Source organism: Calonectris borealis, chromosome 8, assembly GCF_964195595.1.
Source record: "Calonectris borealis chromosome 8, bCalBor7.hap1.2, whole genome shotgun sequence".
NCBI classification, from domain to species: Eukaryota; Metazoa; Chordata; class Aves; order Procellariiformes; family Procellariidae; genus Calonectris; species Calonectris borealis.
The window spans coordinates 11,490,005-11,508,282 of NC_134319.1; positions in this window are offsets into that span (position 1 = coordinate 11,490,005).

An 18,278-nucleotide genomic window follows, 5' to 3' on the forward strand; every position below is an offset into this window, starting at 1 on the left:
CCTCCTCCTCCCCCCCCTTCCTCCTCTACCTGCTCCCAGCAGCCCACAAGGGCACCTCTGTCTGCTGCTCCTGCCATCAATATCGAGGTTATCTTTTTCTTCTGGCAGCTGCTGTAATTGAAACAAAGCAGGCCGGGCCTCACGGGCTCCACTCCTCTTGCTCATTTTGCCGGTGCTGCTGAGACAACTAATTCATCTTATCGATGCGTGGTTGGCCTCTTTTCCACCAGATCCAGGCAGAGCCCTCTCCCCACCATGGCTGGTGGGAGCAGTCTGTGTCCCTGCGGTGTGCTGCTGGGTGCTGCTCTGACCCAGCCTCCAGTCCTCAGCTTGCAGCAGTTGGGTGCTGGCCACCAGCAGGAGATGCCAGGGGAGCCGGCCAGGGGGGAGAGGTGCAGACTGGATGGTTGCTGATGACTTTTATCTCTTTTTTTTTTTTCTTCTGATGCTTCCTCAGCCCTTTCGTTAAATTCCACATCTTTTCCTTGCACAGCTCCTAAAGGTGTCCCTGGCAAGTAGGTGACATTGGGATGAGTGGGGCACACGCAGATTTGCATTCCCTTGCTGACAGCCAGGTCTGCAATTAGCAGTGGCAGATAGAGGGATCACCTCTGGTGCTGGGTGGGCAGTCCAGTGGCACTGTGCTCCACTGCTACCTTTTGGCTACCTCCCAGCAGATGAATCTCCAGCCCTGAAGACTTGTGTTGGTATTTTGCTTTGGGTAGAGAAATTGAGGCGTGGGAAAGAGCCGTGACACTGTTTGGGTGAAGTCCTGCGTGTCTGAGTAACGGCCAGGGTTTAGGGTGAAGCCGATGCTGCTCCGTATGTTATTGTCCAAAGGTCTGAAGGGTTTGGGGGTGCTGTGCTTAGGGCCCCCATGGCTTCGCTCCCCCCTGAAAGGTGCTGGAGACCTGGAGCTCTTCAAAACCTGCATCGGTATCCACACTCCAGCAGTGCTGAGGGAGAGCTTTGCTCCGAGCGGGCTGGAGGAGAGGTATTTTGGGGGAGTTAACAGGTTCTTCACATTGCTGATGTCTGGGGGAGTAATGCTGTTAGCAGGAGTCAGAGAGCTCCAAGGAGTGCTCAGGTGCCAGGGGGGCTGGCTCAGCAGGGGAGGGTCCAGGGCAAGAAACCAGGGCTGACTTCAGGCCCTGGCAGTCCTGCGCCGTGGAACCCTGGCGTCCACGGCAGTGCCACCGCCCCGGAGGAGGATGCACCATGGTACCCTTGTGTCCATGGCAGTGCCACCGCCCCGGAGGAGGATGCACCGTGGAATCCTGGCGTCCATGGCAGTGCCACCGCCCCAGAGGAGGATGCACCGTGGAACCCTGGCGTCCATGGCAGTGCCACCGCCCCGGAGGAGGATGCACCATGGTACCCTTGTGTCCATGGCAGTGCCACCGCTCCAGAGGAGGACAGACCCCAGTCCTACATCACATGCAGCCTGCTGCCTTGGCCCTGTGTGCTGCTCCTGCCGAGGGCCAGGCAGAGCCTCTCAGGAGAGGGGGAACAGCCAGTCCTAATGTCAACAGAGGCCTCTTGTGCAGCGATGCTGTGTCAAGAAGAGGAATGGGTCCCTCCTCCTCCGCCCATTCATCTGGCAGCCGGGGCTGGCGTGCCGCCAAGTCAGGCTGCTTTGGAAACATTTCATTGAGGAGGCAGCTGAGCCTAGGAAAACAGAATGAAAATATACAGAGAGATCACTGTTGTTAGGCAAAATAAATGCAGACGGCTGCATTTCTGTCCCCCAAGTCCAGCCCAGCCAGGCCCCTCTTGCTTCTATGGGGTGAGGGTGAGTGCTGCTGCCTGGGGATGGCAGCCATGTATCTCCATTGTGGGTTAGGAGCTGGGGAACGAGGGCTGCAGAGCTTGTCTCCAACTTTGGCCAACTTGCTGACGTCCGTGGTGAGTAGGTCCAGACTCATCTTGATGTAGCATTGCCCAAGGAGATGGGACAGAGCAGAGAAACAGCCGCAGAAATGAGCCAGCCCCAGCGACTCGCGTCCCCTGCACGGCCACCGGTGCTGGAGGCTGGTGCGGACGGGGCTGAGGAAGTGCGTCAGATACTGGCCTCATTCATTCCCATCTCCCTCCCCAGCATCAATTACGAGTCCTGGCTGGGCATGAGGCCACCAGCGGGACAGAGCGCAGTCCCCAGGTTTTCAAAGTCCCGTTGCTCGGCATGCCCCATCTTTCGTCTGCTGGCAGAGAGAGAGCAGAGTCACCCCAAAGCGGTCCCCAGGGACAGAGGGTGGAGGCACCTCTCTGACTTTTGAGCAAAGATGCATTCAACAGGTTCACCTTTCCCGTTGTTTCCCCCATAACCTCTCTCCTCCCTCCAAAGGCCTCCAAGTCTCTCCCCGGCCATTTGCTGACCTACAAGAGACCCATCTCAGCTCCTTCCCTCCCTCCTGGTGGGTCCAGAGTGGTTTGGGGGAGGCAGAGCTGGAGCTCTGGCTCCATGGGACATCAAGGCTCTCACCCCGCCATGGGTGCTCTTAGTGCCACTGCAGCGCAGCTTTACGTGGCTTCACCTCCTCTCTGTGTCGTGACAGGCCATGACCGTGCAAGAACAAAATAGCCATTTCTCCGTGCTGCTGGTTTCTAGCTCCTACCTTTGTTCACCAGCGATGGATGATGGCATGGAGGGAACAATTTGCTTCTGTTATTTATGGTTTTGATCTGGGGGTTGAAAGGAGCCCAATGTGAGCAGACAAAGCCCAACTAGCACCCCAGGAGAGACACATCTCACCAGCCCAACATGTGTGGATTTGCAGCACGGAGATGCCCAAGGCTGAGACTGGATCCTGCGCTGGTCCCTGCGTTCATCGGAGCTTTACTAAAATTCAGGCTCCCTCCTCTCGCCCTCCCGCCAGGAAAGCAGCTAGCAAGCTACTCCTTTTTTGCTGCCGTGCAAGGGGAGATTTGCCGAGTCTCTCTCCATCTGTCTCTCCTCAAGATGAGCCGGGTGCGACGCCTGGTTTCCAGCCGAACCAAGGTGCAGTGCTGAGCCCCCGCGTCCTGCTCTTGTGTCGGGTGGCTTCAAGCGGCGCAGCCTCGTGCCGGGACTGCTGGTGCCGAAGCTTTGCCACTGTCTGCTGCTGGCTCCTACGCATGGAGCGATGTGTGAGGACACGCCGTCCAGGAGGGGAGCTGGGATGGGTGGGCTGTTAAAGGGCAGGTCAGCGTGGTGCAACCTTCCCTTGTCCCACTGCGCCCCGACCGACCCACACCGGGGGCAGTGCTGGGGTCCGGCCTCACGAGTGGGTCCCCGCATGGGCTCTCTGCACTGTCAAGAGCTGAGGTTTGTGGGCATCCGCCATGGGCAGTATACCTGACCACCTTGTAAAGGAGCTGGAGGAAGAGGACGAACCCATGGAGCAGCCTCTGAGAGTGAGCACTGCAATGCCTACGGAAAAGACTAATCCTGAGCTGGGGTGGGCGGCTCCCAGCTACGGTGAGAGCCCTGATAAAGCTATAAATAAAAAGTTGAGTTAATGATATTCGTTGGCTTTTACTATGGAAGAGGTCCCAGGCTGGAGCCTTTTTTTGCCACATGGATGTGCCCGTGGAAATGGCTTTGGAATAAATTGTTGAAATGGATGGTAAGGAATGACCCAGACCAGATGCTCCAGGTGTCTGAACTTCGGCTCCTGAAACCTGCTGCTGAGGGTGGCCTGGGACGATGGCAGACGTGACAGTGATGGGCCTAGCGGCGCCTGAGGTAGGGCTGGTAAAATGGTGCAGACAACTTAAAGACCAGTACCAGGCACGAGGAATTATTATAAATTGAAATGATCTGACTTTTGTCAAAGCTGGTTTTTTATTAGGTTGGTTGTTTTTTTTTTTCCTCCTAGCTACCCAGCCAATCAGTGTGCAGTAATAAGGCCACACAGCCAATTAGCATCCAATGATGTGGCCAACCAAGCCAATCAGCCCCGTGGCACTGTAGCTTCCCAGCCAAGCAGCCATGTGGCATTGTAACCTCCCAGCCAATCAGCCATGCGGCATTGTAACCTCCCAGCCAATCAGCCGTGGGGCATTGTAGCCTCTCAGCCAATCAACCATGTGGCATTGTAACCTCTCAGCCAATCAGCATTGTAGCCTCTCAGCCAATCAGCATGCAGCATTGTAGCCTCTCAGCCAATCAGCCATGCGGCATTGTAGCCTCCCAGCCAATCAGCCATGGGGTATTGTAACCTCCCAGCCAATCAGCTGCGCTTTGTGTGCCCATTGCAAGCGGCGCGGGGCCGCGGCAGGCAGGTCTGCCCACCCGTGGGAGCCTCCCCCAGCCGGGCCGGCAGCGGGTGCCCGGGTTTCATGCCTTCGTCTGAGACGGGCTCCACCGCTGCCTTGTTCCACCGTTAATTACGCTCCATCGCTAAGATTTTGTAGCTTCTCTTTGAGTCTGAATTTGTCCGGCTTTCAGCCTCTTCTGCGTTGTTTTTTAGCTTGCAGAATCTGTATGTTACCTTCCCTGCATTACAGATCTTTTTCTTTTTTTCCTGAAAAAGCGACGCTGGTTCAGTGTGTTGTTTCCCACCGGTTTAATTTCTCCCTCCTCCCCTAGAAGACCATTCCCCACTCAGAATTATCTAAATTTTAATTACCATTTGCAAAGTGTGTTAAATGCAGAGGATAAAAGGCTGGAACGACGCAAAGGGGTTATTGTGTAGCCTACCATCGGTTCTCTGCCCAGGGAAGAGGAGCGGGACCCTGGGTGACGGCGGGCGGAGGGACAAGCCCCAGCCCTGGCCTGACTCCAGCTTCCCACCTGGCTGGACCCTGCAACCCACTCGCGTCTCTGAAGGCAGGGCAGACCCGATGCAAAAGGTTAACGGGAGCGTTGTTTACGCCTCGCTTTGCCATCATTTATTCATGTTCTTGTAGCCTGCAAAATGATTCCCCAGTTATTTTAGCATCTCTAATTAAGGGGAGGGAGCTTCAGCGGCTGAGAGGGGGGTGATCGGCCGGGGGGCTGCTTTCTGCTGAGCTCAGCGCCGTGGCAGCCAGGCCAGCCGGGATGGATGCCGGTCTCCAGCGTGGGGCTGAGTAACTTTCTGGAGAGCTCTGTGCTTTTAGAGTCCACGCTGGGGAGGCAAGAGACGACTGTTTCTCCTGGAAGCTGAGGGTCTTTGCCCAGCATCTTCTCTGTGCTTAATTGCTGGCCTGCACAGCAAATGCGTTTGCTGGAAGGGTGCAGAAATCCCCGTGGCAAGGCAGAGGCTCAGCACTTTGCTGATCTTATGGAGGCTGGGGGAAGGCAGCCCTGGCAAGCCAGAGATGTAACTTTGTGTGTGTGGTAGAGAGGGAACAACAGCTCCTGACGGCCCCAACTCTCTGGTTGGGTGCAAGGGGGAGTCCGGGTCTGCCCGATCCCAGCCTGACACCTGGTACCCAAACACCTCGCTCCATTTTTCTCCCTTCCTTGCTGCTGCCCAAGACCATCTTCTTGATCCTCCTGCCCCTCTGCTCCTGGGTGTCCCCTCTCTGGCCATACAAAGGAGCTTCCCAACCTCCACCCTGCCCCACGGACCCCATCCCCACAGCAGGGCTTGCTGGCTCCACCCGCTCACCCCCCCCAGCCTCCTGCCGAGGTCCTCCAGGATCCCCAGCCCTGCCAGGTCCAAACTCCCGGTGCCTGCGGTGCACGGCAGGCAGAGGCGATGTGGCACGGGGTGCCCTGGGGAGGGCATGGCATGGTGCTGGGTGCAGGCATCCTTGATCATGGGTCAAGGAAGGCCTGAGGTTTTTCTCGGGGATTGCTGTCCCCTTTGGCAGTAGACGAAGGGCAGAGAAGCTGCAGCACCCTGAGCATCCTCTGCTTTAAACTTACGCCTCCGTGAGCAGATACAGAGAGATACAGGCAAGCAGAGCTGTGCCTGTGTCAAAGCGAGGGTGAGAGCAGCCATCCTGCACCTGGTCTTTGAATTCAGCCCATGCTTGGGAAGGGGAGATGGTGTCTTTCAGTCCTTGCATTTCTCTTCTGAGTACACGGACAATTGCAGTCATACCTGAAGGAGGTCCCTGAGATTGTCAGTTCTGGAAAGTTTCATAAAATAACTGGCTGGCTAGTGAAAAGCAACTTCATTAGAGTCCCTGCTGAAAGAGCACAGCAATAAATCAGCACTAATGAGTCAGTGGAGAATCCATAGGGGATTTGAACAGTTTGATGGCAAAAACCTCCAGCTCAAGCTTATGCTTTGTCAGAGACCTTACTAGGCACAGGAGAATCTAAAAATGGGGCTCAACTCCATGGGCAGCCAAAGCGAGGTATGGCTTCCCTTGCTTGCAAAGCCAAATATTTCATAAGGCACCGCTCACTGCCCCTTCCTGGACATCATATCCACAGGAATGCTAAGGAATAGCTATCCTGGGCAATAGATCCCTCTGCTCCTGAGTGCATTAAGGCAGGGGAACCGCAGGCTGCGTTACTCCCAGTGTCCTTTCCCTCCTGCCTCTGCTCTGAACAGCACCTGCAACATGGGAACGGCAGAAGCCACCACGCTTCCAACGAGTGCCTAGGGCTGGCGGCTGTAGCAGGGAGCTTGGTTGCCTATAAGCCTGGCTTCGGCTGTTTCGGAGCAGCAAATTCTCTGGGTGGCTGGAGCAGTAGCTTGGTGGCCACCTGCACTCTGCTATCTAGCTCCTTTCCCATTGTTAATTGGCCATAAAGCTTCTGCTGCTCTTGTAGATCTTCACCTGTCATCAGAGGACTTCCTTGGTGCTCACTGAGTCTTGCAAAGCTCTGCTGTCATCTCTGCAAAGCTCAGCCAGTGCTACCCATGTTAGGGAGGGCTCAACATGGACTGTTCAGAGTCAAAGCTAAGTTGAAGAAGCTCAGGAGCACCCAAGAGAGGGGAAGATGCCCAGGGAAAGGCAGGCTTTCTGCTGGGTGTGGGGTTTGGGCATGGTGGGGAGAGGAGAGCAGCTACATGAGGGTGTGCAGGTGGGAGCAGCCAAGGAGGTGGCATCCCCTTGGGCTGAGACATGGCACCTACCAGCACTTACCCCGTCTGCCACAAAACAAAGCACAGCTGCCAGGAAACCTGCAGAGAACATCTCAGCAGCGTCCTTTTCCTCTCTCTTTGTTGGAGCTCTTGAATTTAGTTTCTAGCAAGAGGAAAGCAGATTTCTCGCCCCACAGCACCTGCAACTTAAAGCTGGACTTCTGACTGAGCTGGCACCCAAAGAATTTCCCACAATATTGCATTGCACTGCTGCCTAACTGCAGTGTAGAGCCATGGGGCTCAGTAGCTTTTCAAGCCAGGGACTCAAAATAAAATGCTTTCTGTGGCCAGCATGAAAAATCAGCCCTTTGTGAATAACACCAGCGCTCAGGCCAGAACAGCTGGAGTTGGTAGGTCACAGCACAGGCAGACCCGACCAAACAGCCTCAAAGCTGGGAGGGGAACCGGGGCTGCCAGTGGTAGAGGCTCAGCAAATGGCCGGGCTCAGGAAAGCGTGCGGTGAATTATTGATGTACCTGGTTCCAGGCTCTGAATGAGCAGCATCAGGGGCTGGGCAGGAGGCTGACATTTCGTATCCTTCCCCGGGGAGAAGAGGTCTGTCCATGTTCTCCAGGAGGAGGAGAGTTCCCCCTTGCAAAATTCAAGGCAGTAATGAAATGGACAGGGAGAGATGGAGAGGAATGGGGAGCAACAAATGTTCAGATGAAGAGGGAGAGGAAAAATAGATTGATTTGTCTTTGAAATAACATGCTAACCCCCCAGAGACAGGCCGGCCAGCCACTGCACCGACCTTGCTTTGATTTGAGTCTGGATTATATGTTTTCTGCAGTGAAAAGTCAGCTTGTTGGGAATGAATAACATCCCTGCTCGAGCTGAAGTCTAAAATCCTCTTTATTGGCACTGTCTGGGGACAACATAAGTAAGGACACTCAAGGTTGTCACTAGGTGAGCTCTGCAGAGACTGGTGACAGAGGGACTGGACAAGCTGGGGTGCTGTGTCCCAGCTCTTGTGCAGGCTCAGCCCTGCCTGAGCAGACCCGGCGGCTGCGGGGAGACACGGGCACTGGCAGAAACTCCCGGGCAGTCGGGCTGCTGTAACACCAGAGCCCGCAGCCTCCATCATCACCAGAGCTTAAGATCCTGCTGGACTGGTCTCTGCCAGGAAGGCGTGCTCTTCCTTGGGGCAGGAGGGTGCTCTGGGACGGCTCCTTGAGGTCCCTTTGTGCAGCCAGGGAGGGGCAGAGGTGGACGAAGCCCTTCTTGTCCCCCCAGGTCCTGCTGCCGCCACAGCGAGCAGAGGTGATGGGCAAAATGCTGTGCTCGCAAGTGCTCCCTGTCACAACAATCCCTTACGGAGAGTGAAACGCCCTTCAGGGTTAAAGAAATGGGGATGTGATTCCTGCTGAAAACATAAACAAATCTGTGTGTAGGTGCTGCCCCTGGCCAGGCCCTGCCACTGGTTAGCACTGATTATCTTGAACAAGACCAGCGGCAGCAGGGAACACCTCAGCCTTCAAGGAAAACCTCTTCCTGACCTTCATTGATTAGCATGTGGCTTATTCTCTGAAATGGAGATCTCTCATTGTGGTAGCTCTGCCTGCTCTCACTACCCGCCTGATATCCGATTCCTTCCCTCCGAGTCCTACGAAGGAGACCTTGGGCTTGGAGGTACCTCGTGGCATAGCAAAGGTGCATAATTATTTCCTGTTCCCTAATTGCATCGCCCTGTTATTCCAGGAAATGTACTCCTGCTCTGTCAGTAAGAGTAAATAGGAGACTCTGCAACAAGGGAGTAACCAGTAATGGTCTAGATGTGACTGAACTGCAGATAGAAAGGAGTTGGGTTTAGATTCTCAAAGCGCTGAGAGTAACAGAGTAAGAAACCCGAACTCTGAGATCCGTGAGCTCTGCTCTTCCTCAGAGGTTTGTCACTTAAAATTAGGCAGGACAAAAGAACGGGAATGGGTTTCTGGGGAAAATCCTGGGATGGTGTCCTGCTGGACACAGCAGCAAAGTGACCAGCCCCGGTGGGGCAGCAGTGCCCTGTGCTGTGCTAGTCCCAGGGGTGCTGCCATCACCCTCTGCTGAAGCAGAGGCTGGTGAGGAGTCAGGTCTCTGGATTTTGGGGTGCCGACTCAGGCAGTATGTGCTGAAGGACCTCGCTTTAATGCAACCCCAAGAGCACAGCAGAGCTCCCTGGGAGTCAGCAGTGCCTGTGTTTCTTCACCTCGTCTCCCAAAGGCCGAGTGTGCCACAGGACCGGGTATTTTCTCTGCACCCAAGGGTGCTGCAGTGATGTGTGGGATAAGCATCTTTATTACAAGATCTTTAAAAGAAAAAGCAAACCCTGATGCCCGCTGAAGGGTAGGGCACTGCTGTCTCCTCTGCGACCCAGTGTAACCCCGAAGGTGATTTGTGGGTTAGGCTGGGTGTTAGATTTGTGGGTTAGGCCGGGCGTTGGGTTAGGCTGGGCGTAGAGGCCGGGTACCCGCCGTTCGCCTCCGGGGGAGCGGTGCCGTGCCCAGCCGTGCCCCCTTGCCGCCTCTGACTCAGCACAAGCTCCGTGCGCTCGGCTGGCCTCGACACCCCCTCGTCCCCCAGCGCCGTGGGGACGGGCAGCCGCGGGGCCTGCCCGCTCCCCGCCCTGCGGGCACGGGGGACGCAGCGTCGCCCGTGTGTCCCACCCCCCCGCCTGGGGACACAGCCAGGAGGGCACCGGAGCGGTCCCCCGGGGTCACCCCCTCCCCGCCCCGCGGAGCCGGCCCCCCGGCATCCCGGCAGGTGCAGGTCGGAGCGGGGGTCCCGCTGCCGGCGGGGGCGGGCAGGGGGCTGCGGAGCGTCCCGCCCCGGCGGGGGCCGGCTCCCGGCCGGTGGGACCACCCCCTCCAGTCTCCTCCCCCGGTCCCCCCCTCTCCTCCTCCGCCTCCCCGTCTCTCCTCCCCTCGCCCGGCTCAGTCGGTCGCAGCCATGGCGGAGGGAGGAGAGGGAGAGGAGCTGCTCCGCCCGCCGCTGCCCGCCGGCGCCCCGGGCCCCAAGCGCTTGTGCTCCCGGGCCTGCCCGGCGGGGGGCACCGGGGCCGCTCACCCCCGTCCCGGGGCCGCGGGGGCCGGCGCGGGGCCGGGCGCGGGGGCCAGCGGGGCCCCTCCGGCGCTGGCCGGCTGCTGCCCCGCGGCGGCGGCGGGGACGGCGGCGGCGGGGGCGGCGGGGACGGCGGCGGCGGCGGGGCCGGGCGGCGGCGGCGGGGCGGGCAGCCTGCTGCAGCCCGAGTCGCTGCTGGACGCGGCGGCCAAGCGGGTGGCGGGGAGCTGGGCCTTCGAGCGGGTGGAGGGCCGCTTCCAGCGCATCCCCGAGCCCGTCCAGCGCCGCATCGTCTACTGGAGCTTCCCCCGCAGCGAGCGCCAGATCTGCATGTACTCCAGCTTCCAGCCCGGCCGCGCCGCCGCCGCATCCCCCGCCAGCGCCGCCGCGGGGGGACCCTCCGCCGCCGCCGCTGCCCCCGCCCCGGCCGGCGAGGAGAGCCCCGCCGCCGGCCCGCCGCCGCCCGCCGCCCCCGCCGCCGCCCCCGCCGCCGCGCCGCAGGGCGAGGGGCTGCCCTTCCGCCGCGGCATCCGCCTGCTGGAGACCGGCGCGGTGGACAACGTGCTGCAAGTCGGTGAGTGCCGGGACGGGGCCCCTGGGGGCTTGTGTGTGCCCCCCCCATTCCCCCCAAACACTTCAGCCTTTTGTCTGGCGCGGTTGTGGTTTGACAGGAAAATCCTGCCCCGGGGGCAGGGACCGCCTCGTGCTCCGCTGGGAAGATGCCGGCTTTGGGTTTGGGGGGTGGGAGGGCTGGGGGTGACCCCCCCCTCCCGGTGAGGTGTGTGTGTGCCCGGGTGTCACCGGCAGCTGCCCGCAGCGTGGGCGCCGTCCATCCAGCCCGAGTGGGAAAATAAAGCCACCCCCCCCCCCACCCCCGCCGTAAAGCGCCCGTCGGGGATTTGTATGGAGGGCACTCAGCCCGGCCCCCCCCCGCCCCGCCGCTGGGGTCCCTCTCACCCCTGAGCACCCACACCCACGCTCCCACGGGGGTCGTGACCCTTCCACGGGGAGATGGGCATATAAACGTAATGAACCTCTCTAACAGCTCTGAGCGTTTGCCTTTGTCTTCTCCATCAGGGGCTTTCACCCCCCTTGGAAAATCTCTAGGGGGGCACCTGCCCCCCGCTTTCCCCTTCCCAGCCCCCTGTGCGGGCACCGTCATCAAGGCCGGCTGGCGGAAAACGAAGGGAAGGGTTGGGGTGACAAGTTGGGTGGACTGGCGGGTACCGCCGGCGGCCTGGCGCGATGCGCCTTTCGGGGATGGACGCGCGCGGCCTTCTCGCTCTCCTTCGGTGACGAAGGGGCCGTGGGAATGATGGTGGGAATAATGGCATCGTGTTTTCTCTCCATGGGCAGGTGGCTTTTGTGTGCGCTGGCAGAGGGGGATTGTCAGAGAGGAAATGTTTTTCCTCTTCCCCCGTCCTTCCAGTCCCTGTCCCCATCTGAAATCCGCCTTATAGCTGTATATATTTAAAGAGAAACAAATTGTGGTGTTTTACATAAAATAATCCGCTCCCGGTTGTTATTGGAAGTGATTGAATTGCGCCTTCCCATTAAAATGACATTAGGCTAGAATTTGTTTTGCAAATGCGAAATGTAAATTCATTTTGTGCCAGGGTATGGCATGAATGAGTGAAGGGAGGGTGGTTTTTGTTGTGAGAAATGGTTACTTCGGCTGTGTTTATTTAAAGAGCCCTCCTTCCTTTTGGGGGAAAAACAGCTTAAAAAAAAAAATCCCATTTGGTACAGTTTACATTCAGAAGAGCCTTATCAAAACATTTTCCATTTGAGACGTGAAAATAGGAGACAGCAGAAGAATTCTCCTTCCACCTCTGAGGATACGCAGTGAAAATTCCTGTAGCACAAAAGGTTTTTCTCTGAGGATATGATTATACCTCTTTTTTGGCTGAATTAATATTTTCTAAGGGCTGCATTAAGATGATTAATTATCCTAAGTCTGTTTAAAATACTTTGAAACTTAAAACCAAATAATTTTTTTAGAAGGAGAGGAGTAGCTCTGCAGGAACTTTAAAATTAGGAGGGGGGGGAATAATAGCTTACTGTGGGCGATGCATTATTGACCTGCCCACCAAGGAGTGGATGCAGTGAGCAGCTGGAGCGGGAGATGGAAGTAACGGTTGCCTGAAACCAGGGCTGGTTCTGTACAAAGGAATTTTCTTTTTTAATGAGTTTTTAAATTTATTTCTCTTTGAAACGTGTCTCTGACGAGGTTTTAGCCAATGCTGTGAAGGATCTGGGTGAGCGCTGGGGTCAGGTGCGTGCGGGACATGCGGAGCAGTCCCATCCCAAAGTGACGTCCAGCGCTGGCATCCAGCGTCACGCGTGCCCCGTCCCCCTGCGCTTCCCGCTGCTGCTTTGGGCGAGCCAGAGGACGGGGAGGACGGTCCCGGCTCTGGCATTTCATGTCCCCTGACAAGTCTAAACCATCTCCCCAGCTTTGAAATCGGAGCTCGCGCCCATTGTCCTCCGAACCGTCAGCTTTTTAGATGAAGCAGCATGTTCTGGAAGCGCTCGCCGCAAAGTCGGCGGGTGATTTATCTCTTGTTTTTACAGCCCGAAAGGGGCGCGCGGGATGCTCGCCGTGGGAGTTTGCCTTTGGAGCGGGGGGGTTCGGGTCTTGGCTGTAGTGCGGCTCCTCTTCAGATGGCAGCGGGTGGGTGATGCGAGGTCGGACACCTCTGGTTTTGTCCCCGGAGCAGCCCTGTCACAGCAGTCCCTTGCAGCCCGGAGACAGAGGAGGGAGATTTACATCAAACAAAAGGCTGTGAAGGGCTGCGTGTTTATCCGGGGTGGACGGGAGGCATAGCTGAGATGTCCTCTGCCAACTTTCCACATCCATCCTGCGGATGCTGCTGGAAGGTGAGGTGGAAGAGCTCCAGCCACCGGAGACACAAACACTTTGTGGCTGCGTGTGTGTGTTTGCAATTAAGATAGGAACTTGGTTGTCGGCTTAGATGGGAACCATTATGTCTTGGAAAAAAATAAAACCCTGACACTGGCTTGCTTGATGCTCACCAGCGCTAAATCAAAACTACTGTTCCCCTCTAAGGATCTCTTTAATGGACACCGCCAGCTCCCGGCATCGCGACCTGAGGTTTGCACAGTTGAGATTTGCTGTTAATAAAGATCAGATGTTTGTACAGTCTGTGTTTCTGACTCAGACCTGTGAAAAAATAAGAATTGTACAGATGTGAAATTCCTTCTCCATGTGGTTGGAAAAATCTCTTTGAAAAATTGAAAGCCAAAATCCAAGAGGAATGGTCTTCCGGAGATGGAAGATGGTATGGAGGGGTGAGGGTTGTACTCGTGGGGACAAACTGCTTCGGACTCCAGCTCCCTCGTGCTTACAAAGCTGGCAGGTCTGAAAAAAAACATATATGCCACATTATCAACCAATAATTCCTTCATGCTTAGTAAAACTTAAACGAGGCTTAAACCCTGATCTCACTGGAGTCATTAAATTGATTTTTTTTTTTTTTTTCCTGCTCAGAGAAAGATCTTGGATGTTGAACACAGGCATCTTTGTCTTCTTAAAAACTGCTTTATTATTATGTGTACAGATCCTGTCTTTGTGTGTGTGTGGTGTGTGGGTTTTTTTTTTTCTTTTAATTTTTAGACAAATGACAAAAGCATGCAGGAAAGGAATGCAGAAATGCCAGGCTTAATATAAAGCATGCAACTGCACTGCATGCTGGGAATCCTAAAGGATACAAAACCTTTAATGACGGCGGTTAATTTTTAACAAGTTCACTCGCATAAATATTTATGAACAAAAGTTTTTACACCATTATCTCTTGGGTTCTTGGAGAGAGAAAAGACCTTTGGTGGATTTTGACAGTAGGCTGTGATCCAGCAGAACAAATTCATGTTTCTCGCCTGCGCTCCCCAGTCTGGTATAATATGGCTTGCCCTTGAGTTGTCGTGGCTGCCGATGGGTGGGCGAGTGTCCGTGGCAATTTTAGGTGGGAATTCTCCTTTTCCTGAAGCATCGAGCTTTGTGTTGTTCTTTGCATTGTAACCAACCACTTAGGAACCTATATGGTGTGTGCTGCCTGTGGCTCCTTACCCACAGATAAGCCTTTGTGCCCTGACGGGAGGTATGCGGTCCAGCCATAAGTACATAGGCAGAATTTACTTTTGCTGTTAGAGTAACAATGAAGCAGGGCTTTAAAACACACTGGCTTTGTAAACACTTGGAGGAAACCTGTTTTTTCAAACCTGCAATTAATCCTGAATATTTTATCTGATGCTTTGCAGGTCAGTCCTGGGTACCTTCCTGTGGTTCCTAGTCCTGTGACTAAGCTGGACGTCCAGGCGCGGGGGATTTTCTGACCCTGCTTCAACAGCCTTTTGCCTGGACAGAGGTTAAGATAGACCTCACAGCTGTAAATAATACCTGTAAATGCCTTTGGCATTTTAATTGGAGGAGTTTTGATTTGGAAGCTTTTTGGTACGCCCTGGTTTTCAGCTTCTGTCGGTGTGTATTTGTAGTGATGCCTGTTGAAATGCAGCTTCAGAGATAAAAATACTGACGGGTTCCTATGCTCTTAACATGCTTGGAACTACTTTTAGTTTTTTTCCAAAACTACTTTTAGGTTTTTTAGGTTTTCCCCCCCCCCCCCCCCAAAAAATGCTCGCTTTTAGGCGAACATCTGGTTTCCTTCCCCCATGATGTGGTACGGGGCAGAGTCTAAATTTGTATCCAGTTGTTTTTAAAAAAATCTAGGTGGTGGTGTGCTTTATAGAGTTGTTTATTTTGGGGAAAACACTTTGATGGGGCTCTCTAGGGCCAGTTGTGGTTGCTTTTGTTTTGTGTAAAGATCAGTCTCCTCCTGGGTCTAGGTTTAAGGCTATATCGAGCGGGAGCAGGTTTGGGAGGAACGCCATGGGTCATGAAACGTGTTTTTTTCACGTTGAAACCCGGTGTCCCGTGTCAGGGTGCTGCTAAGGGAGTTTAGTTTTTCTGTATCCTCTTAGTTTTTGGGTGGGGCAGTTGTTGTACAACATGTTTCCAATTTGCTAATTAATTTTTACTTTTATTTTTCTTTTCAGGTAGATTACTTTATCCTACCATGTATATTAAAATACTTAAAACCACATGAAAGAGGCCGGCAGAGGTTCATTAGCCGTATCATGATGGAAACTGTTGAACACTTTAAATATACATTAAGCCCTTTACGTTTCTAATTATTTTTTTCTTAATATATATAATTAAAAGGAAGGATTATTAGGCATTAAAACCTATGATCTGTTTATTGCTGCTCCCTCATAGGTGAGAGATTTCTTGAGCACTTTCTGGACTGTATTACAGAAACTGGAATTGGACATGATGAAAACCACCAGAGTTTCTTGCTGGTTGTGCAGGGAGAGCTGGGAAAACTTTGACAGCTGGAATTTTAACTTTTTTTTTTAGCAGGTTTATTTATTGGCTTTTGAGTCTTTTTTTTTAAGAGTTTAAACAGACCCTCTGAAGCTGGGACGTCTTTTTAACTGGGTAGTTAATGACTCCAGGCAAAACAATGCTAGCTTAAAGAGGCTAGAGACCTGAAAAATACAGTACAAGAAATTAAATATTTAGTTTTGGCTTTAAGAATAAATAGGTTTGAAGGGTTTTTCAGAGAGAAAGTGTGACAAGTCCTGCTTTCTAGCTTGAGCAGGCAATAGGAGTTTGTTCTCAGCTTACTTATGCTTTCATAAAGCTTAGCCCAGGTGAGACACTGGCTTTCTCTGCTGCCAACACACAAGTCATTTACAGCAGATTGTAATTTTGCTCACATCTAGAGGGAATCTTTTAGGAAATATTTAACTGTGCTAAAACTGCAGTAACATAAACCACATGTGCCTGCGTGCTTTGTTTCTGAAGCTTTGTGCGAGGGAATGTGCTTTGCTGTTATTTGACGCTTGCTTTGATGTTAGATGTTTTATGATTAGTCCCTCTAACCTCAGATAGGACTTTTGGAAAACTTAAATGAGCTCGTCTATCTGATTGCTCTGTAAAGTCACATTCAGCTGTGAATCGTCTCTTGCGGTGTGTCAGCTTTTAATTTTCTTTGGAAATATATATATTTAAAAAAAAAATAATCTTGGTAGCATTAGAGTGGAAGAGAGAGTTCGTGGGCCTAAGTGTTTCCTTGGCACATATGTGAACCCAGCCCTGGAGGAGAACCTGGTCCAAGGGGGAGGCTGCGAGTCTTTGATGGTTTTGGGGTTACGTCCTGCTCCCCTTTCCCAGCAGGAGACCTGCTGCCGTCTGGGGTTAGCTCAGATGAACAGTGTGGCCAACCTTATGCTTGTGTTTAATTTTTAGGGTTTTTGCATTTAGGTTACATGGAGAGCTCTGTGTTGAGCGGTGGTGCAAGTTTTGCATTGCCCCCCCTGCCCTCGAGGCTGGAGTAGCTCGTGCGGGTGAGGAGCTGAGCGGGGATTTCGGGAGGAGCAGCATCTCCTCACCCTCCCAAGGCAGCTGAGCCCAGGCATTTTCAGCAAGAGGCCAAAGCTTGTTGCTGCATGATGCTTCGTGCTTAAAGCGGGTGGCTTTTCTTCTGGAGATGTCGGGGTGTCGCTGTTTCTCCCAGGGGTGCGAGGCATTGATTTCTGTTCCTCTGGCCGCGCTCTGAGGAGCAAACCTTGCACGAGGTCCCAGGCGAGGCGGTGGGGAAGGAGCCTTCGCTTGCTCTCCCGTCTCTTCACACTGCTTGTTTCTTCTGGTGGGGCCGTGGGTGAGGTTTGCTGGGGACCTGGGAAGGTGGGTGCCGGGGTCCTCTCCTGGCTTTGCTCAGCGGGAGGCAGGTGATGGCTGAACCTGCGCTTCCCCATTGATCTCACCATCTGTGGCTGGCGTGGATGACTTTATTTTGCGAGGAGCTGGAGGTGTGGAATAGCTATCTTGAGGGTATTAAAAAGAACTTCTAGTATGTCCTACCTTATATTTGATGCTGTCTTGAAGAGGTTATGTCATGGGGATGTCATACTGCTGGTCCTCTGGGGATGAGAGGAGGAAAGCGGCTCCTCTGAGTAACTGGTTCCTGCCTCTGCTGACTCTTGGCTTGCTTTGGCATCAGCATCAATAGAAATTGATCCGTTTTCCAATGAAAACAAAAACTCAAAGACACCAAACCTTGGCTATGTTAATAAGTGATGTGAGACAAGCCTGCCTTTTGAGTGGAGCCTGTTTTGGAGCCAGGACGTGCGATGGTCCTTCGGCAGAGCTGCCGAGGCCTTGAAGATGCTCTCCTGCATGCTCGGAAGAGCAGGACTGAGACCTGCTTAATTTTTGACCTGGCTTTCACAAGGGTAGGGTCTGATGTACAGGCTTGACCCCTGACTTCTTGTGCCTTTGTGACAGGAGTTGGGAAAGGGCCTGGTAACATCTCACAGAGAGACACAGGTCCTGCAAAACCACTTCTTGGGGGATGTGGAGGGGAAAGCATCTTCATGGTTTTACAATGAAGTGTTCCAGGAGCAAAAATTGAATTTTTCAAAGGCTTTTTTTTAAATCCTGATGTTTAAACATGAATAGATTCCACTTGGTTGGTGCGGTGGCTGTGTTTTATTAAATGTCGAGGATTCACCTGCGCACGACACCACCACATTTTTCTCCAAATGGATTTTCTAGCGCCGTGTTTTAAGAGCATTTGCTTTTTTGTCTCAAGCTTACGGCTTAGGATTTTGTGCAGGATTGGGGTTAGTCCTTGTAAAATGGTGCATTTGAAGTAATGCACAAATTAGTAAAATCCTGGGCTTTTACTTGTCTAGGTGCGCATTGCCAGGGATTTTTCTTTCTTTTTGGGATGCGTTTCTCACATCATTAAAAACAAAGCCACAAATGTGCTTAGGGGGCAGATCTGCCGGGATGCCAGCTCAGAAAGGTTGCATGCGGATATGTCGGTCCAGCTTGTCGCCCGCAAATGTCCTGCTGCTGTCACCTCAGGGTTAAAATGGGAGGGGGGGATCTGCAGCCCCCTTGCGATGCCCTGCTTATCGCTGGACGCCCGTAAGGAGCTGCCTGCACCTATGCCACCCAGCTCGTTTGACCAGGGCCCGCTAATCGTTATTGAGGTTCACTCAGCGGGATGCAGCGTGGCATCTGCCTGGCTGCTGTCTTTGCACCTGGAGACGGTGCCCGGGCCCCGCAGCTGCTGGTGGGAAGGGATTCCCCGTGGGAACGCCGGAGACTTGGTGTCTGGGACCTTGGCAAGGTCAGGACAG